At 42.3% G+C, this 12,626-nt stretch overlaps 1 long non-coding RNA gene across 2 annotated transcripts in view; it reads left to right on the forward strand.

Moving 5' to 3' along the window:
* The window catches only part of LOC132019500 (uncharacterized), a 39,088-nt gene that overhangs the window by 2,811 nt on the left and 23,651 nt on the right, over positions 1–12,626 (forward strand). The window lies entirely within an intron of this gene.

The raw sequence follows: 12,626 nt of genomic DNA on the forward strand, positions 1-12,626 counted from the left end.
AGTTAAGAAAGCCCACAGATGGACTGGCTAGCCTCAGGAAGCAGTGAGTTCATCATTCCTGAAGTGTGAATCAGTTACTAATCGGGATGACCCCTTGATAGGGACATTGTAGACAAGACACATATATCAAGGGAGTGTGAGGACTAGTTACCTCCAAAGTCTGTTCTAGACCCTTGAGATACTGTATTTCCAATCTTGAACTTTATGGCTCTCCAGTAAATTAAGCAACTTTCCTTGGTCATTACCATCTTCTGAGTTGTACTGTCCAGTATGGTAGCCAGAAGCCATATGTGGCTGTTGAGCACTTGAATGTAGCTAGTCCAAATTGAGATGTGCTACAACTGTGAAAGACACACCAGGTTTTAAGAATCAGTAGGAAAAAGAGTGTTAAATATTTCATTGATAAGTTTTATATTCATTACATATTAAAAAAGTTATCATGTTTTTGATATATTGTATGAAATAAAAAATATTAAATTTCACCTGCTTCTTTTTACTTTTTTTAACATGGTTAAATGGACAACTTTAAGTTACCTTATGACATAAGTTGCCTTATATGACTCCCATTTTATTTCTATTGGACATTGCTGTTCTAGACTGGCACCTGTGATACCTGAAGTACTATCTTTGAGAGTGGGGACTAGTAATACTGATGAGTAAGTAACTTCCAGCTGCTATCCGAATTTCCCAACTGAAAGTGAGGCCCAAACTGAGCCTCCGGAAACTTTAGAAAGAATTCTGCCAACACCTAACACCTACTGTTTCATTTTTAACACTTAGTATTGGGTTTGAGCCTAGACTGGAAATACGGTACAGATCTGTCTGATGAAATCAGACGTGATAACAGCTTTCCACATTATGTAAATAGAGAGACTAAGGAGTCCAATATATTAGGAATGAGTCTGGAAAACAATTTAGACCCCAAACAAAGTGTCTACAGGTAACTTTTCACTACCACTCTGCAGTGGACTGGAAGGCAGGGACAGATGGAGCAGGGTTCTCACTCTGTGGATATATCTCTAATGGAAGACTTGAACAAATGAAAAGGTGCATCATATTCTTGGGATAGAAATATTCAACGTGATAAAGATGACAATTAAATCTATACTTTTACACTAAATTCTGGTAAGTTCTGATTATCCTATTCCATTCTATTGTTCTCTCAGTTTATGCACTCAGGACTATGTTCTTTTAATTACTGCACATTTAGAATTATGTCATAATGTTTAGTAGCACTAATCCTCCATACCCAACCAGTCCTTTTCGTTTTTTCAGAATTTTCCTGGATGCTTTTGCTTGGCTGTTTTCCCATTTGGACTTAAATGAATTTCTCTAGTTTGAAATCAATCTTTCTTTCTTTCTTTCTTTCTTTCTTTCTTTCTTTCTTTCTTTCTTTCTTTCTTTCTTTCCTTCCTTCCTTCCTTCCTTCCTTCCTTCCTTCCTTCCTTCCTTCTTTTTTTTAAAGAGATATCACAAGTAGGCAGAGAGGCAGGCAGAGAGAGAGGAGGAAGCAGGCTCCTCGATGAGCAGAGAGCCTGATGTGGGGCTCGATCCCAGGATCCCGGGATCATGACCTGAGCTGAAGGCAGAGACTTTAACCCACTGAGCCACCCAGGCGCCCCTGAAATCTTATAGGCATCTAAAAAAATGGAGTGGGATCCTTATCGCATACTTTACACCAGGATCAATTCCTGGAGGATTAGAGTGAAGTGTAAAAAAATGAAATTATAGACATACCAGAAGAAAGTTCAGAGGATTTAAAAAAAAACCTCATCTGAGAGTTGGGAAGGTCTTTCTTGATATGAAACAAAGCAGAGTCTATTGAATATAATATTGTTAAATTCAATGACATAAAAATGAAAAAGTTTCCGTATGGCGAAAGGTATCAGCAAAGTCAAAGGCAATGACCTAGGGGTGATAGTTGCACGACAGTGTGATATACCTCATACCACTAAGTTGTACATTTAAAAAATGTTTAAAGTGGTAAATTATGTGTTAAACCATAATAAAAATATAGATACCTACATGCATGCATACTTACATACATTCATACATACATACATACACACACACACTACTGGAAAAATTTTAAAGTTGTCTATGTTCTGTCTGAAAGAATCTCACACACAGTGTTGTGGGTCCCATCCTTTGTGAGACACTGGTTGCATTTCAGGCTCGAGTCAAGAGTACTTGTGTTTGATTCCTGGTCACCTAATTCATTGCCTATAAGAGCTTTTGCAAGTTACTTCACCTTTTAAAGCTCCTATTTCTTTGGCTTTATAGTGAGGATGCCTTTAGCTCTCTCATTGGGTTATTAACCTATTCAGTGGGATATTGTATTGTGGTACTTAGCACAGTACCTGTTATATAATAGATATTAATCATTATATATATTTATAAACAATATAACATCCCGTTCATATTTTGGATTCTCAAATAAGTAACCACAATCAGCACTATATTAACCCTGTAAATATGTTTCTCGATTTTAATTATTGCTGTTATTACCCTTAAGAAGAACAATATTTTGGGGGTATTTAATAAACAATATAGTGCAAAAAAATGGTTAAAATGGTAAATTGTATGTTAAGTATAATTAATAATTATACTTAATAATAATAATGATTTTATTACAATTTATTATTTATTATTACAATAATAATAATGATTTTTTTAAAATATTTATTTTTTGAGAGAGAGAGAGTACACGCGCAGGGGGCGTGGCAGAAGGAGAGGGAGAGGGAGAAGCTGGCTCCCCGCTCCACAAGGGGCTCGATTCCAGGACCCTGAGATCATGACCTGTGCCGAAGGTGTACAGTTAACTGACTGAGCCACCCAGGCACTTCTATTTAACACTATTTTTTTTAAAGGTTTTATTTATTTATTTGACAGAGATCACTAATAGGCAGAGAGGTGGGGGAGGGGGTACGAGGGTTGGGGGGAGCAGGCTCCCTGCTGAGCAGAGAGCCCCATGCAGCCTAAATCCCAGGACTCTGAGATCATGAACTGAGCCAAAGGCAGAGGCTTAACCCACTGAGCCACCCAGGTGCCCTATTTAACACAATTTTATTTAAAAACCTAAATAAAGCATTTGTTGAGTTTAGGGCCATTTCTAATTATCTCAGAAAGGATCTGGTATAGATTTGTTTGTGGTACCAAATCAGTAACACACACCCTCCAAACAAACAGAATGGCAAACTGGGAAAACTGTCCACAACCCATATACTGGAAGGCTAATTTCCCTGATAATTATCGAATTTCTATAAATCAATGAAAAAAAGCAAACCAACAGGAAAATAAGCAAAGGATATGAATGCAGTTTTCAGAAAAGGAAATACAAAGGCTCTTAAAACATGAAAACAGGGTCAACTGTAGTTTAAAACTATGGGAATATAAATTGTATACAGAACACATAAGTCAAGGCAAGTACGGTCACAATTAGCATCACTCAGATACAAAGTTGCCGTTATCCTTTCTTGGCAGTTTAACCTTTCCTTCCCTCCTTTCTATCCAAGGCTGAGTGATCGTGTCCCTGCCCCGGGCTTCACTGGTGACCAGAGAAGCAGAGTTTGCATGTGTGGAAGCCATGACCACCTTTCACATTCAGTGTCAGATTCCTGTCATCCAAACCGGCTAGTCTTCCGCGTAGGGTCACCTTTTTTTGCCCACGGAAATCCTCTGAATCAGCCTCTTAAAGTGAGTCCGGCCCCTTTCCTTGACACATCTCATTCATTCCCAGTTTTAATTCCTGGATGTTGGCTGATAATCTGAGCCTCTCCCAAATCCCCGCCTTCGCCAGGGGCTTCCTTCAAGTTCTCTATTCTCTTAAAAGCTTCAGGCGGAATTTAGTATATGATAAGCACAAAATATCAGATCAGTAGAGACTGTATGATGGAATAAATGTCTTTAGGTGGCAGGATTATAGACAGCCTCGTGGGAAAATGTGAAATCTCTCCTACAAAAACAGACACACATTGCATTTTACCTTGTCGACTGTGGGTTTCCTTTTTAATAATTCCTCTTCTACAAATTTACTTTTGGGAAATAATCAGATGTATAACTGAAGATATATTGACCATATATTGATCTTTATGAAGGTATATAATTATAAAAAGGAACAAAGGAGTAAACAAATAACAACTCCTTAGACGTGGGAATATGGGATTGATTATTCAAATCAACTGTAGTATATCCAAGAATGACACAGATTGCAGCCATTAAAACACTCTGGGTTCCTTTATATATTCGTAGGAAAAGTCAATAATATTAAAATAGGCACAGAACAATGTTTATGGTATGACTCCATTTTGGTCCAAAAAATTTTATTTATTTATTTGCTTACTTTAAAAAAATATTTAATTTATTTATTTGACAGAGAGGGAGAGAGAGAACGAGCAAGAGAAGCAGGAGAGGGAGAAGCAGGCTCCCCGCTGAACAAGAAGCCCCTTGTGGGGCTCGATCCCAGTATCCTGGGATCCGACCAGAGCAGAAGGCAGACACTTAACTGACTGAGCCACCCAGGCAGCCTCCCCTTATAAAAAACTTTTAATAAGAAACAACTGCAAAGGTAATTCAAATTTGAAAAATATTTATCCTTAGAGTTATGGAATGCAGAATAAGTTTCTCTTCGTGTCTCTCATTTTCTTTTCTCAGACATCGGCAGAGAACAAGCATTTCTATAATTCATTTCCCTTCTCTTTGTCTGTCTGTTTAGTTTCAGATATCATTAAATCTATATATGAATTATGAGGAGTGCGTTTTGAGGTATATGCTTCCAGAGCACGTAAATGAGGTGTAAATAGCATTCCCATTAACTCAGGAATATCTTAACAAGCCCTGAAAAATTTTTGTGTGCCCTATTCCATCTTTTTGGCACAAGGGATACTATGGGTAACATTATCCCAAACCTCACATTCCTTGATCTTTGGCATTTGGCACACCCAGAGCTCCTGCCCAGAATTAAACAGATTAGCTCCCTGTCTTAGTTTTATTACTTAGGACGTAGTGCTGGGGGGATTGTTTTAAATTTCTCGTTAGCAGACCAGTCTTGAGCTGTGACTCTCCATGGGACTGACTTGGGGCAAATCTTAGAGTCTCCGAATACCAGGTGTGGGAGATCATGGCATCCAGGGTCCATTTTATAGATGAAAATATTCTAATCCTTGACTTCCTGTAAAGTGGGGAAGTTAAGATGATTTATAGGTTCCTTCTGGTTTATGACTCCATGATTTCTGTTTCCTACTCAGAATCACGTAGTCCATCCACGTGGATCAGGTTATTTTCCAGGGAAGCCAGATTCTTGATTTTTGGCTGAAAACCGCATATTCACAAGAGTCAGAGGAAGATGATAATACAATAGTGTAGACGGAACAGTGAACGTTTATTATCTTACTGGAAAAAAGCCCGTGATAACTTCGTGGTTGCTCAGTGGTGCTAAACACTGCTTCATTGTTGCGTGCAGACTCGTCCAGCCCCTGCTACTGACCAGGCTCTGTGTCTTCAGGGAGACAAACAGGAGTATTGCCCTCTTCAGGCTGTTGGAGGAGATGGACAGGGAATCGCAGCCGTACTTATTAAATGGAATTTGCTCTAGTGTTCCGAAGGGATCTCAGAGCTCTGTTTTATGCTCCAGCAGTTTGGGCCCCCTACAAAGGTGTTCAGCTGGGGTAGCAAAGCAGGGGCTGAAATCATAACTCTTTCCTCAAGTCTGCCTGTGTTGGCCAAAGAGAAACAAGCCATTAAAAATCCAGCTCTCCGCGTGGGGCCTTCTGTAGTTTGCTGAAAGTCCCCTGTGTCCTAATGGCTGCCCTGTAGGATGCCCTAAGAGTTTGACACGGTGTACCTAACCTAGCCATGGTGGTGAGGATATCTCTCCTAAGGAAATGACTTTTAGCTGAGACCTGGAGACTATGGGAGGAAGGGGAGAGTGACCCAGGCAGAGAGGTCCAAGGCCCCAAGCCGGGGAAGGACTTTGAGGAAGTGGAAGAAGGCGCGCTTATGGCTGGGATGCCGTGAACCAGGACAGCAGGAATGCGAACTCTGGTGAAGTTGTGGTGAGGTCTAGACATGATGGGATTCTGGACCTGACTTTAAGAGCAACAGGAAAGCCATTTCTTTCTAAGACATTACTTTAAGCAACTGACTTGTGCAGGTTCAATTAAACTTGATTATTATCCTCCTTTAATCTAATTCTAGTCAAAGCCCTTAGTCTTTTTTTTTTTTTTTAATAAAGATTTTGTTTATTTATTTGACAGACAGAGATCACAAGTAGGCAGAGAGGCAGGCAGAGAGAGAGGGGGGAAGCAGGCTCCTGCTGAGCAGAGAGCCAGATGCAGGGCTCAGTCCCAGGACCCTGAGATCATGACCTGAGCCAAAGGCAGAGGCGTAACCCACTGAGCCACCCAGGTGCCCCAAAGCTCTTAGTCTTGATCAGGATCATTTCCACTGGATGTGGGCTGAGGCTGGCACCTTTATGTTTCTTTGCAATGCTGTTCAACACACACAACAGAAAACATGTTCAAACTCTGGTTTCAGTAAACGAAGGGGATGTGAAGTCTTTGGACCATCAGGGCAGATACTGGTCCCAACCGATACATTGCTGGCTCGGTGGGGGACACACACTCCCCACCCCCACCTCACTCCCCTACCCCTGCTGCGCCCTGCAAATCCCACCTCCTGGTGTCCTCTGTTGAGTGATAGAAGCTGAAGGTGTGCATCTTACCCACCACTTGGGCTCCCGCAGCTGCCAGTTCAGCTTGCCTTCTCTCTTCTCTGACATGATGAGCCAGTGGCCTGTCGTTTTAGGAGTGTGCCCCTGGTGTGCCCTTTGCAAGAACAGTGGGTGTGAATCCTCAGCCTAGGGGTGAATACCGAATCATTTTTTCTTCAAATAGCTCAACATTTTTTTTGCCTTCCATTTTTACTGGGCGACTGGCTGGAATGTTTACAAATAGTTTGGCCAAAGGATTCACCATTTATTTGCTTTTGGAAGGAGACTTCAGAGGAGCGATGAGAAAAACAAGCAAACCACAGAGTTCTATTTTTTTGTTTTTGTTTTTGTTTTTAAAAAAACAAACCCTTAAGATAGGAAAAGAGAGACCTCTGCTGGCCAAACTGAGATAACGCCCTGCCCTTGGTCAGTGACTCCAGGAGAAGCTGTCCCTCCGGTGGGAGCAGATGTTGGCACTTTAACGGCTCCCTGTTCATTTCCTCAGCCATCAGTTCAGGGGCTTTGGGAGCAAATCTAAGTGACATGTACTTCCCAGCTCGGTCCCGATTACTTCTGTTCCAGTCTCTAGGAAGAGTGTCAGTCTTTTCATATTTCTCAAAAACAAAGCTCTAAACAGCAGCGCCAGGGAAACCCCAGGCCTGAAACAGCTCCCACATCTTCTCTTTGTTTTCTTTCTCTTTCCTGCCCTTCGCCTCCCCGCCTCCCCTCTGACAGGGAAACAAAATCAAACACATCTTCCCTCAAAATCGGGAGATGGTGCTGATGGAAAGGGAGAGGGAGGAATTAACCACTTATCTGTATTCTATCCTCCACTGAATATGGCAGCCGGGGGCCCAGGATTGGGGTTACACACCCGAGGGACTCCGTCAGTGGGAGACCCACTGCTCCTCTGGAGAAGACAGAGGATGGTTATGTGGGAGGAGGGGGAAGGGGTCTCCCTGAGCCCTTTGGTTTGTCTGCAGTGAGGACCATGAGGACCAGGAGGAGTGCCCATGGCCCAAGTGCTTTACATAACTTAATTCTGTTTCCTGCTTTGCCTCTTTCTCTACAATCTTAAAACCATCTTTCTCCAGAAAAAAAAAAATTAAAAATAGGTCAGCAATTTAGAACAAAGCCTACATAAAAATAATAGCTACGTGTGTGCTTGCTATTTTATTAGGTTTTTTTTTGGGGGGGGGGTCTCTGGACTAAGCTGCACCCAGCCCCCATATGAGAAGAGGCTTTCCCTGGGCTCCGTACTGTCTCCATCCAAGAAAACACCTTGGGGCTGTGGTGAAGAGCTGCAGAGGGGCCTCCTGGTTCTGGTTTCCACACGATGGTTCCACGTCCTGTCTCCCTGTGTCTAGCCTGCTCTCACTCATTCTCCTAGGTTTCACCAACCTTTTCTGCATCTGCTAACACAGGAGCCAATAGTACCAAGTGATGGTCACTTTATGGCTGGCAAAGGACCTTAAATCATCTAACCCAAGCCTCTCTTTTGAGACAACTGAAGCCCCGAGAGGTTGTCAGCTGCCTAAAGTTACCCACCTCATGGCTTGCTGAGGCAGGATGGAAACCCAGAGGCCCTGGATTCTGGAGGAGACACTTCCTTTAGGACACCCATGCTGAACTTGCACAGATGTCCGTTGTGCACAGATGGTTCATACTTTTACTTTCTGCTCTTTCTCCCTGGTTGCCTGTCCATCACCCCCTCTTTTAAGGCCTCCACTCCTTCATACTGCACACAGACAACCATGGGCCAATTACTGTATCCACCAGCCAGCCCTGGGTGGCTTTCCTTTCCTCCCCACACTTACCTCTTCTGCTTGCACCTGGTTAGTGCGGTAACAAATCCCTTGACTCACACCTTTACCGAGCAAGGCTCCCAGACCTCGTACCCTTCTCTGAAATGCCTATTGATATTGGCATTCCTGGGCTGCTAGGTCGTCTTGAGTGTTTTTCATGTATGCATTCAGTTTGTGTATGTCGGAAGTTGCCTTATCCTTATTTTAACCCTCTTTGATTCCTCAGCATAGTACAGTGCCTTCGTCTGGAAACACAGTCCCTTAACCCAGCAGAGTAAATCTCTGTAACTCTGAGAAGGCCAAGTATGGTGGAAAGCCAATTATATAGCCGTTTTAAAGCAGGGTGTCCTTTTCTGACTTTCAGATGATACTATATAGTTTTTAATATGGTGCCCTGGGTATCCTGTTAACATTTGCTAGTTTTGTAGATGCCAAATCATCCAACCACAGAACTTCTTCATTCATGGACCTGGCAGTTATTGAAGGAGTGCCTGAAAGTATGATGCATTGCATTAGGCCCCTGAAGGCATTTGAAAAAAAAGTTTGACATCTGCCAGTCTGTCCCCTTCTGGCTGCCTGGAAGGTGGATAAGGTGGATGCAACCTGAGGAGGCATCCTTTGTTTCTGAGGATAGAAGGTGCATTGTAGAGCACAAAGATCCAGGAACTATAGGGGGTGCCTTAACAGCCCAGCACTGCTTATCTCCAGAATTCCTTTAAAGAAAAGAAAAATACACTTTTATCTTGTTTAAGCCACTATTATTTCTGGTCTCTGTTACTAGCTGCCAAATGCAAATCTTAACTGATAGAGAGAAGTTCTTGAGGATTTTTGAGCAAGGGACTGATTCTGATTGGTAGCTATGCAAGAGATAGATTCCTGGCTGGGGGGCCAGGGTGGGGAGGTGTTCCGGGCCATACAGAGATAAAGTGGGCCTGGCAGGTGGATACGGTAGTGAGGTGAGGCTTTGAATGAGGAGAATACACACATCTTGCAGGGGGTCATTGATTTTGGTTCTTTTCCCCCAGGACACCTCTGCTAAACTCCTGTTATATAGTGGCTACTTAAATATGTACTTCCTGAGTGATTTGCATTGTGCTATTGTCAGGTGGCCTGAAAGCTAGGGAGATTGAGAAGATGGGCATTCTTTGTGTCTTAAAAAGGAGCAGGCAAAAGCTGGCACAGGAAAAGCGTATCAGTGTTACAGAAAAATGAAGTTACTATGTTTGCTGAACTCCTGCAGGCATTTCCAAGGAAAGGAACTTTTGTTACATGGGACTGTCTAATCAAGATACATTTGAAATGTATCCTCTCCTGGAGAGCAACTGTAAATAATATTTTAAAAATGTATCTTGGAGTAACTTGCAGGGTAAAGATACATTTTATGTGCTAAAAAACTTCTAAAAGGGGAAAAAAATCTACTTTATTAACTTACTTTCAGCTTCCCATCTTCCTAGTGCACTTTTCCTCTTGAGGTTGGGCGGGTAATTTCATACCTCTTAGATTAGAAGACATTTCATTCTTGTTTAAATAGGTTTAACTAGGCTAAAAACATATGAGAGTGGAGCTGTGATCTAGCATAATATTCCTGTGAACTAGCTGTGCTAACCTAATATCTCGGTCTCTCTGTTTCCTTAAAAATTTGTTGACAATTGCAAAGTTCTTCCAAGCCTGGCTCAAACAGGTAATTGGAAGCCTACTACAAATACCAAGGTCCCTTAAGGCATCGGCCTTCAGCCTTTCTCTCCTTGCGCATAGAAAGGCAGATGTGCCCAGTATTGCCTGAAAATTTTTGCTCATTAATTATGTCTCCCCACTCTTGACCTCATTTGGAAAAAAAAAAATACGTTTGACTGCAAGCCATTGGGGGTGCCTGGGTGGCTCAGTTGGTTAAGTGTCCCACTTTTGATCTCAGCTCTGGTCTTGATCTCAGGGTCATGAGTTCTAGCCCTGCACTAGTCTCCATGCTGGGTGTGGAGCCTCTTAAAACAAAAAAAATGCAAGCAACTGAACATTAGGTGTACCTGGACTACCTGTTGCAAACTTCCATACTTTTTTATCAGCTCAATTTTAATAGCATATATGACTGTCCCTCGTTTATAGTGGGAAGAAACAGGAAAAAAATGATTCCAAATACTGGGTTTTGATTTACACCTCCCTGAAGTGCCTGGGTTGACTCCCCAGCAGTCTGATAAGCAGATGTTCTCTCCTTACAGTTAAAGAGATAATAACAGGAACCAACATTCCTGGAGCACTGTCTGCCGAGTCACATATCTACATTATTTCTTTTAATCCTGATGAAAAATTCTGAGCAACAGCTGTCTCGACGAGGAAACTGAGCCTTGGAGTTATTGTTCAGTCACATTAAGGTGCTGAACCAGGGCCCACATTTAGGTCTCGCTGACTCTTCGCGTGGGTTTAGAGGGCGTTCTGTTATTCTTGTAAATAATCTCAACGAGAACAGGGCCAACTGGCTCAGGGTGACACTCGATTCCAAATCATTCTCTTTTAGTTTTTGCCAGATTGGAAGACTGTCTGGTGATTAAATATTTCTGGCCAGCAATATCTTGCCATTTATGGAAAAATGATATCCCCTAATCTTTAATAATTGTTTCATTAAGAACAAAAACAATGTGCCTGCTAAGCTTTGGAATGACTGCAGGAAAATCTCAGTACTTCTTGTACCTTCCTCTCTGTGTCTCCAGGGGCAAGATGGAAAGAAGAGTATCGCTTAGCAAAATTTCTTTAGGAAGAAGACAAACAGAGGATGCTACTGAGCTATGATTAGTAGATAACTTTCTGTGGCAGGCTACAACCAGCATGGGACACTTTAAGGTCTGGAAACCCCTTCTTAAGGGAGAAGACCATTTTATGTTCCCATAAGCTTGGAGAGCCTAAAGGAAGGAGTTTTTTAAAAATACGAGCTTGTCTCAGAACTTCCTTTTGCTTTTTAGTTGCATAGAGAATCTGGTGTTTCCAAGGCCGCCTTGTAGGTTAGGGAAGAAAACCCAGTCCTCTCTTTGCCAAACTTGTTCATGTTAGCTCTCCTACCTCCTACTTCATTGGCCTGGGAAGGGGGGACCCGGCTTGCTTTTGGGGAGGTGTAGCAAGGTAAGAGCCAAGTGATGTTTGCTAATTTTTTTTTTAATTTAATTTTATTTTTTCAGCATTCCAAGATTCATTGTTTATGCACCACACCCAGTGCTCCATTGAATACGTGCCCTCCTTAATACCCACCACCTGGCTCACCCATCCCCCTACCCGGCTTATTTGTTTATTTAGTGAGGGGGTCTCACTAAAGAAGTCATTTCTTTTGTGTGCCTGAAGAGTTCCTCAGGACATTTTTCTCATTTATCTGGGTTTCAGGTGCTATTTTGAAGGTAATTTTGAGAGACGAGTTCAGGCTTAGGTCTTCTTTTCAACCTGGCAGGCCCTGGAGACACCAGTTGCTTCTTGGGTGGGACTACACCCACAGCTAGCGGAGCAGTGGGGTGGGTGGGCAGAGACAGAGTGGGTTACTTGAAATCTAAGGCAGTCCTGTTTGCAACAATGTAGATGGAACTAGAGGGTATTATGTTGAGTGAAATAAGTCAATCAGAGAAAGACAATTATATGATCTCATTGATATGAGGAATTTGAGAAACAAGACAGAGGATTATAGGGGAAGAAAAGGGAAAATGAAACAAGATGAAACCAGAGAAGGAGACAAACCACAAGAGACTCTTAATCTCAGGAAACCAACTAAGGGTTGCTAGAGGGGAGGGGGGTGGGAGACACGGGGTGGCTGGGTGATGGACAGTGGGGAGGGAGTGTGCTATGGTGAGTGCTGTGAATTGTGTAAGACTGATGAATCACAAACCTGTACCCCTGAAACACATAATACATTATATGTTAATAAAAAAAATATATATATAAATCTAAGGCAGTCTTCCTCAGCGGGCCATGGCAATATCTCAGTGAACCAGGCCATGGCAGACTTGTAGGTAAAGTCATGTCTTCGTGTAGGACGCCTAGCTTATGAGGGAAACTAATAACCTCCCCACAAGGCTGTTGTCAGGAGCGTGGCTAAAGCAAGTGTTACAAAATGTCAGCTATTATTAATAAGAGTGCAATTC

Source organism: Mustela nigripes, chromosome 6, assembly GCF_022355385.1.
Source record: "Mustela nigripes isolate SB6536 chromosome 6, MUSNIG.SB6536, whole genome shotgun sequence".
NCBI lineage: Eukaryota > Metazoa > Chordata > Mammalia > Carnivora > Mustelidae > Mustela > Mustela nigripes.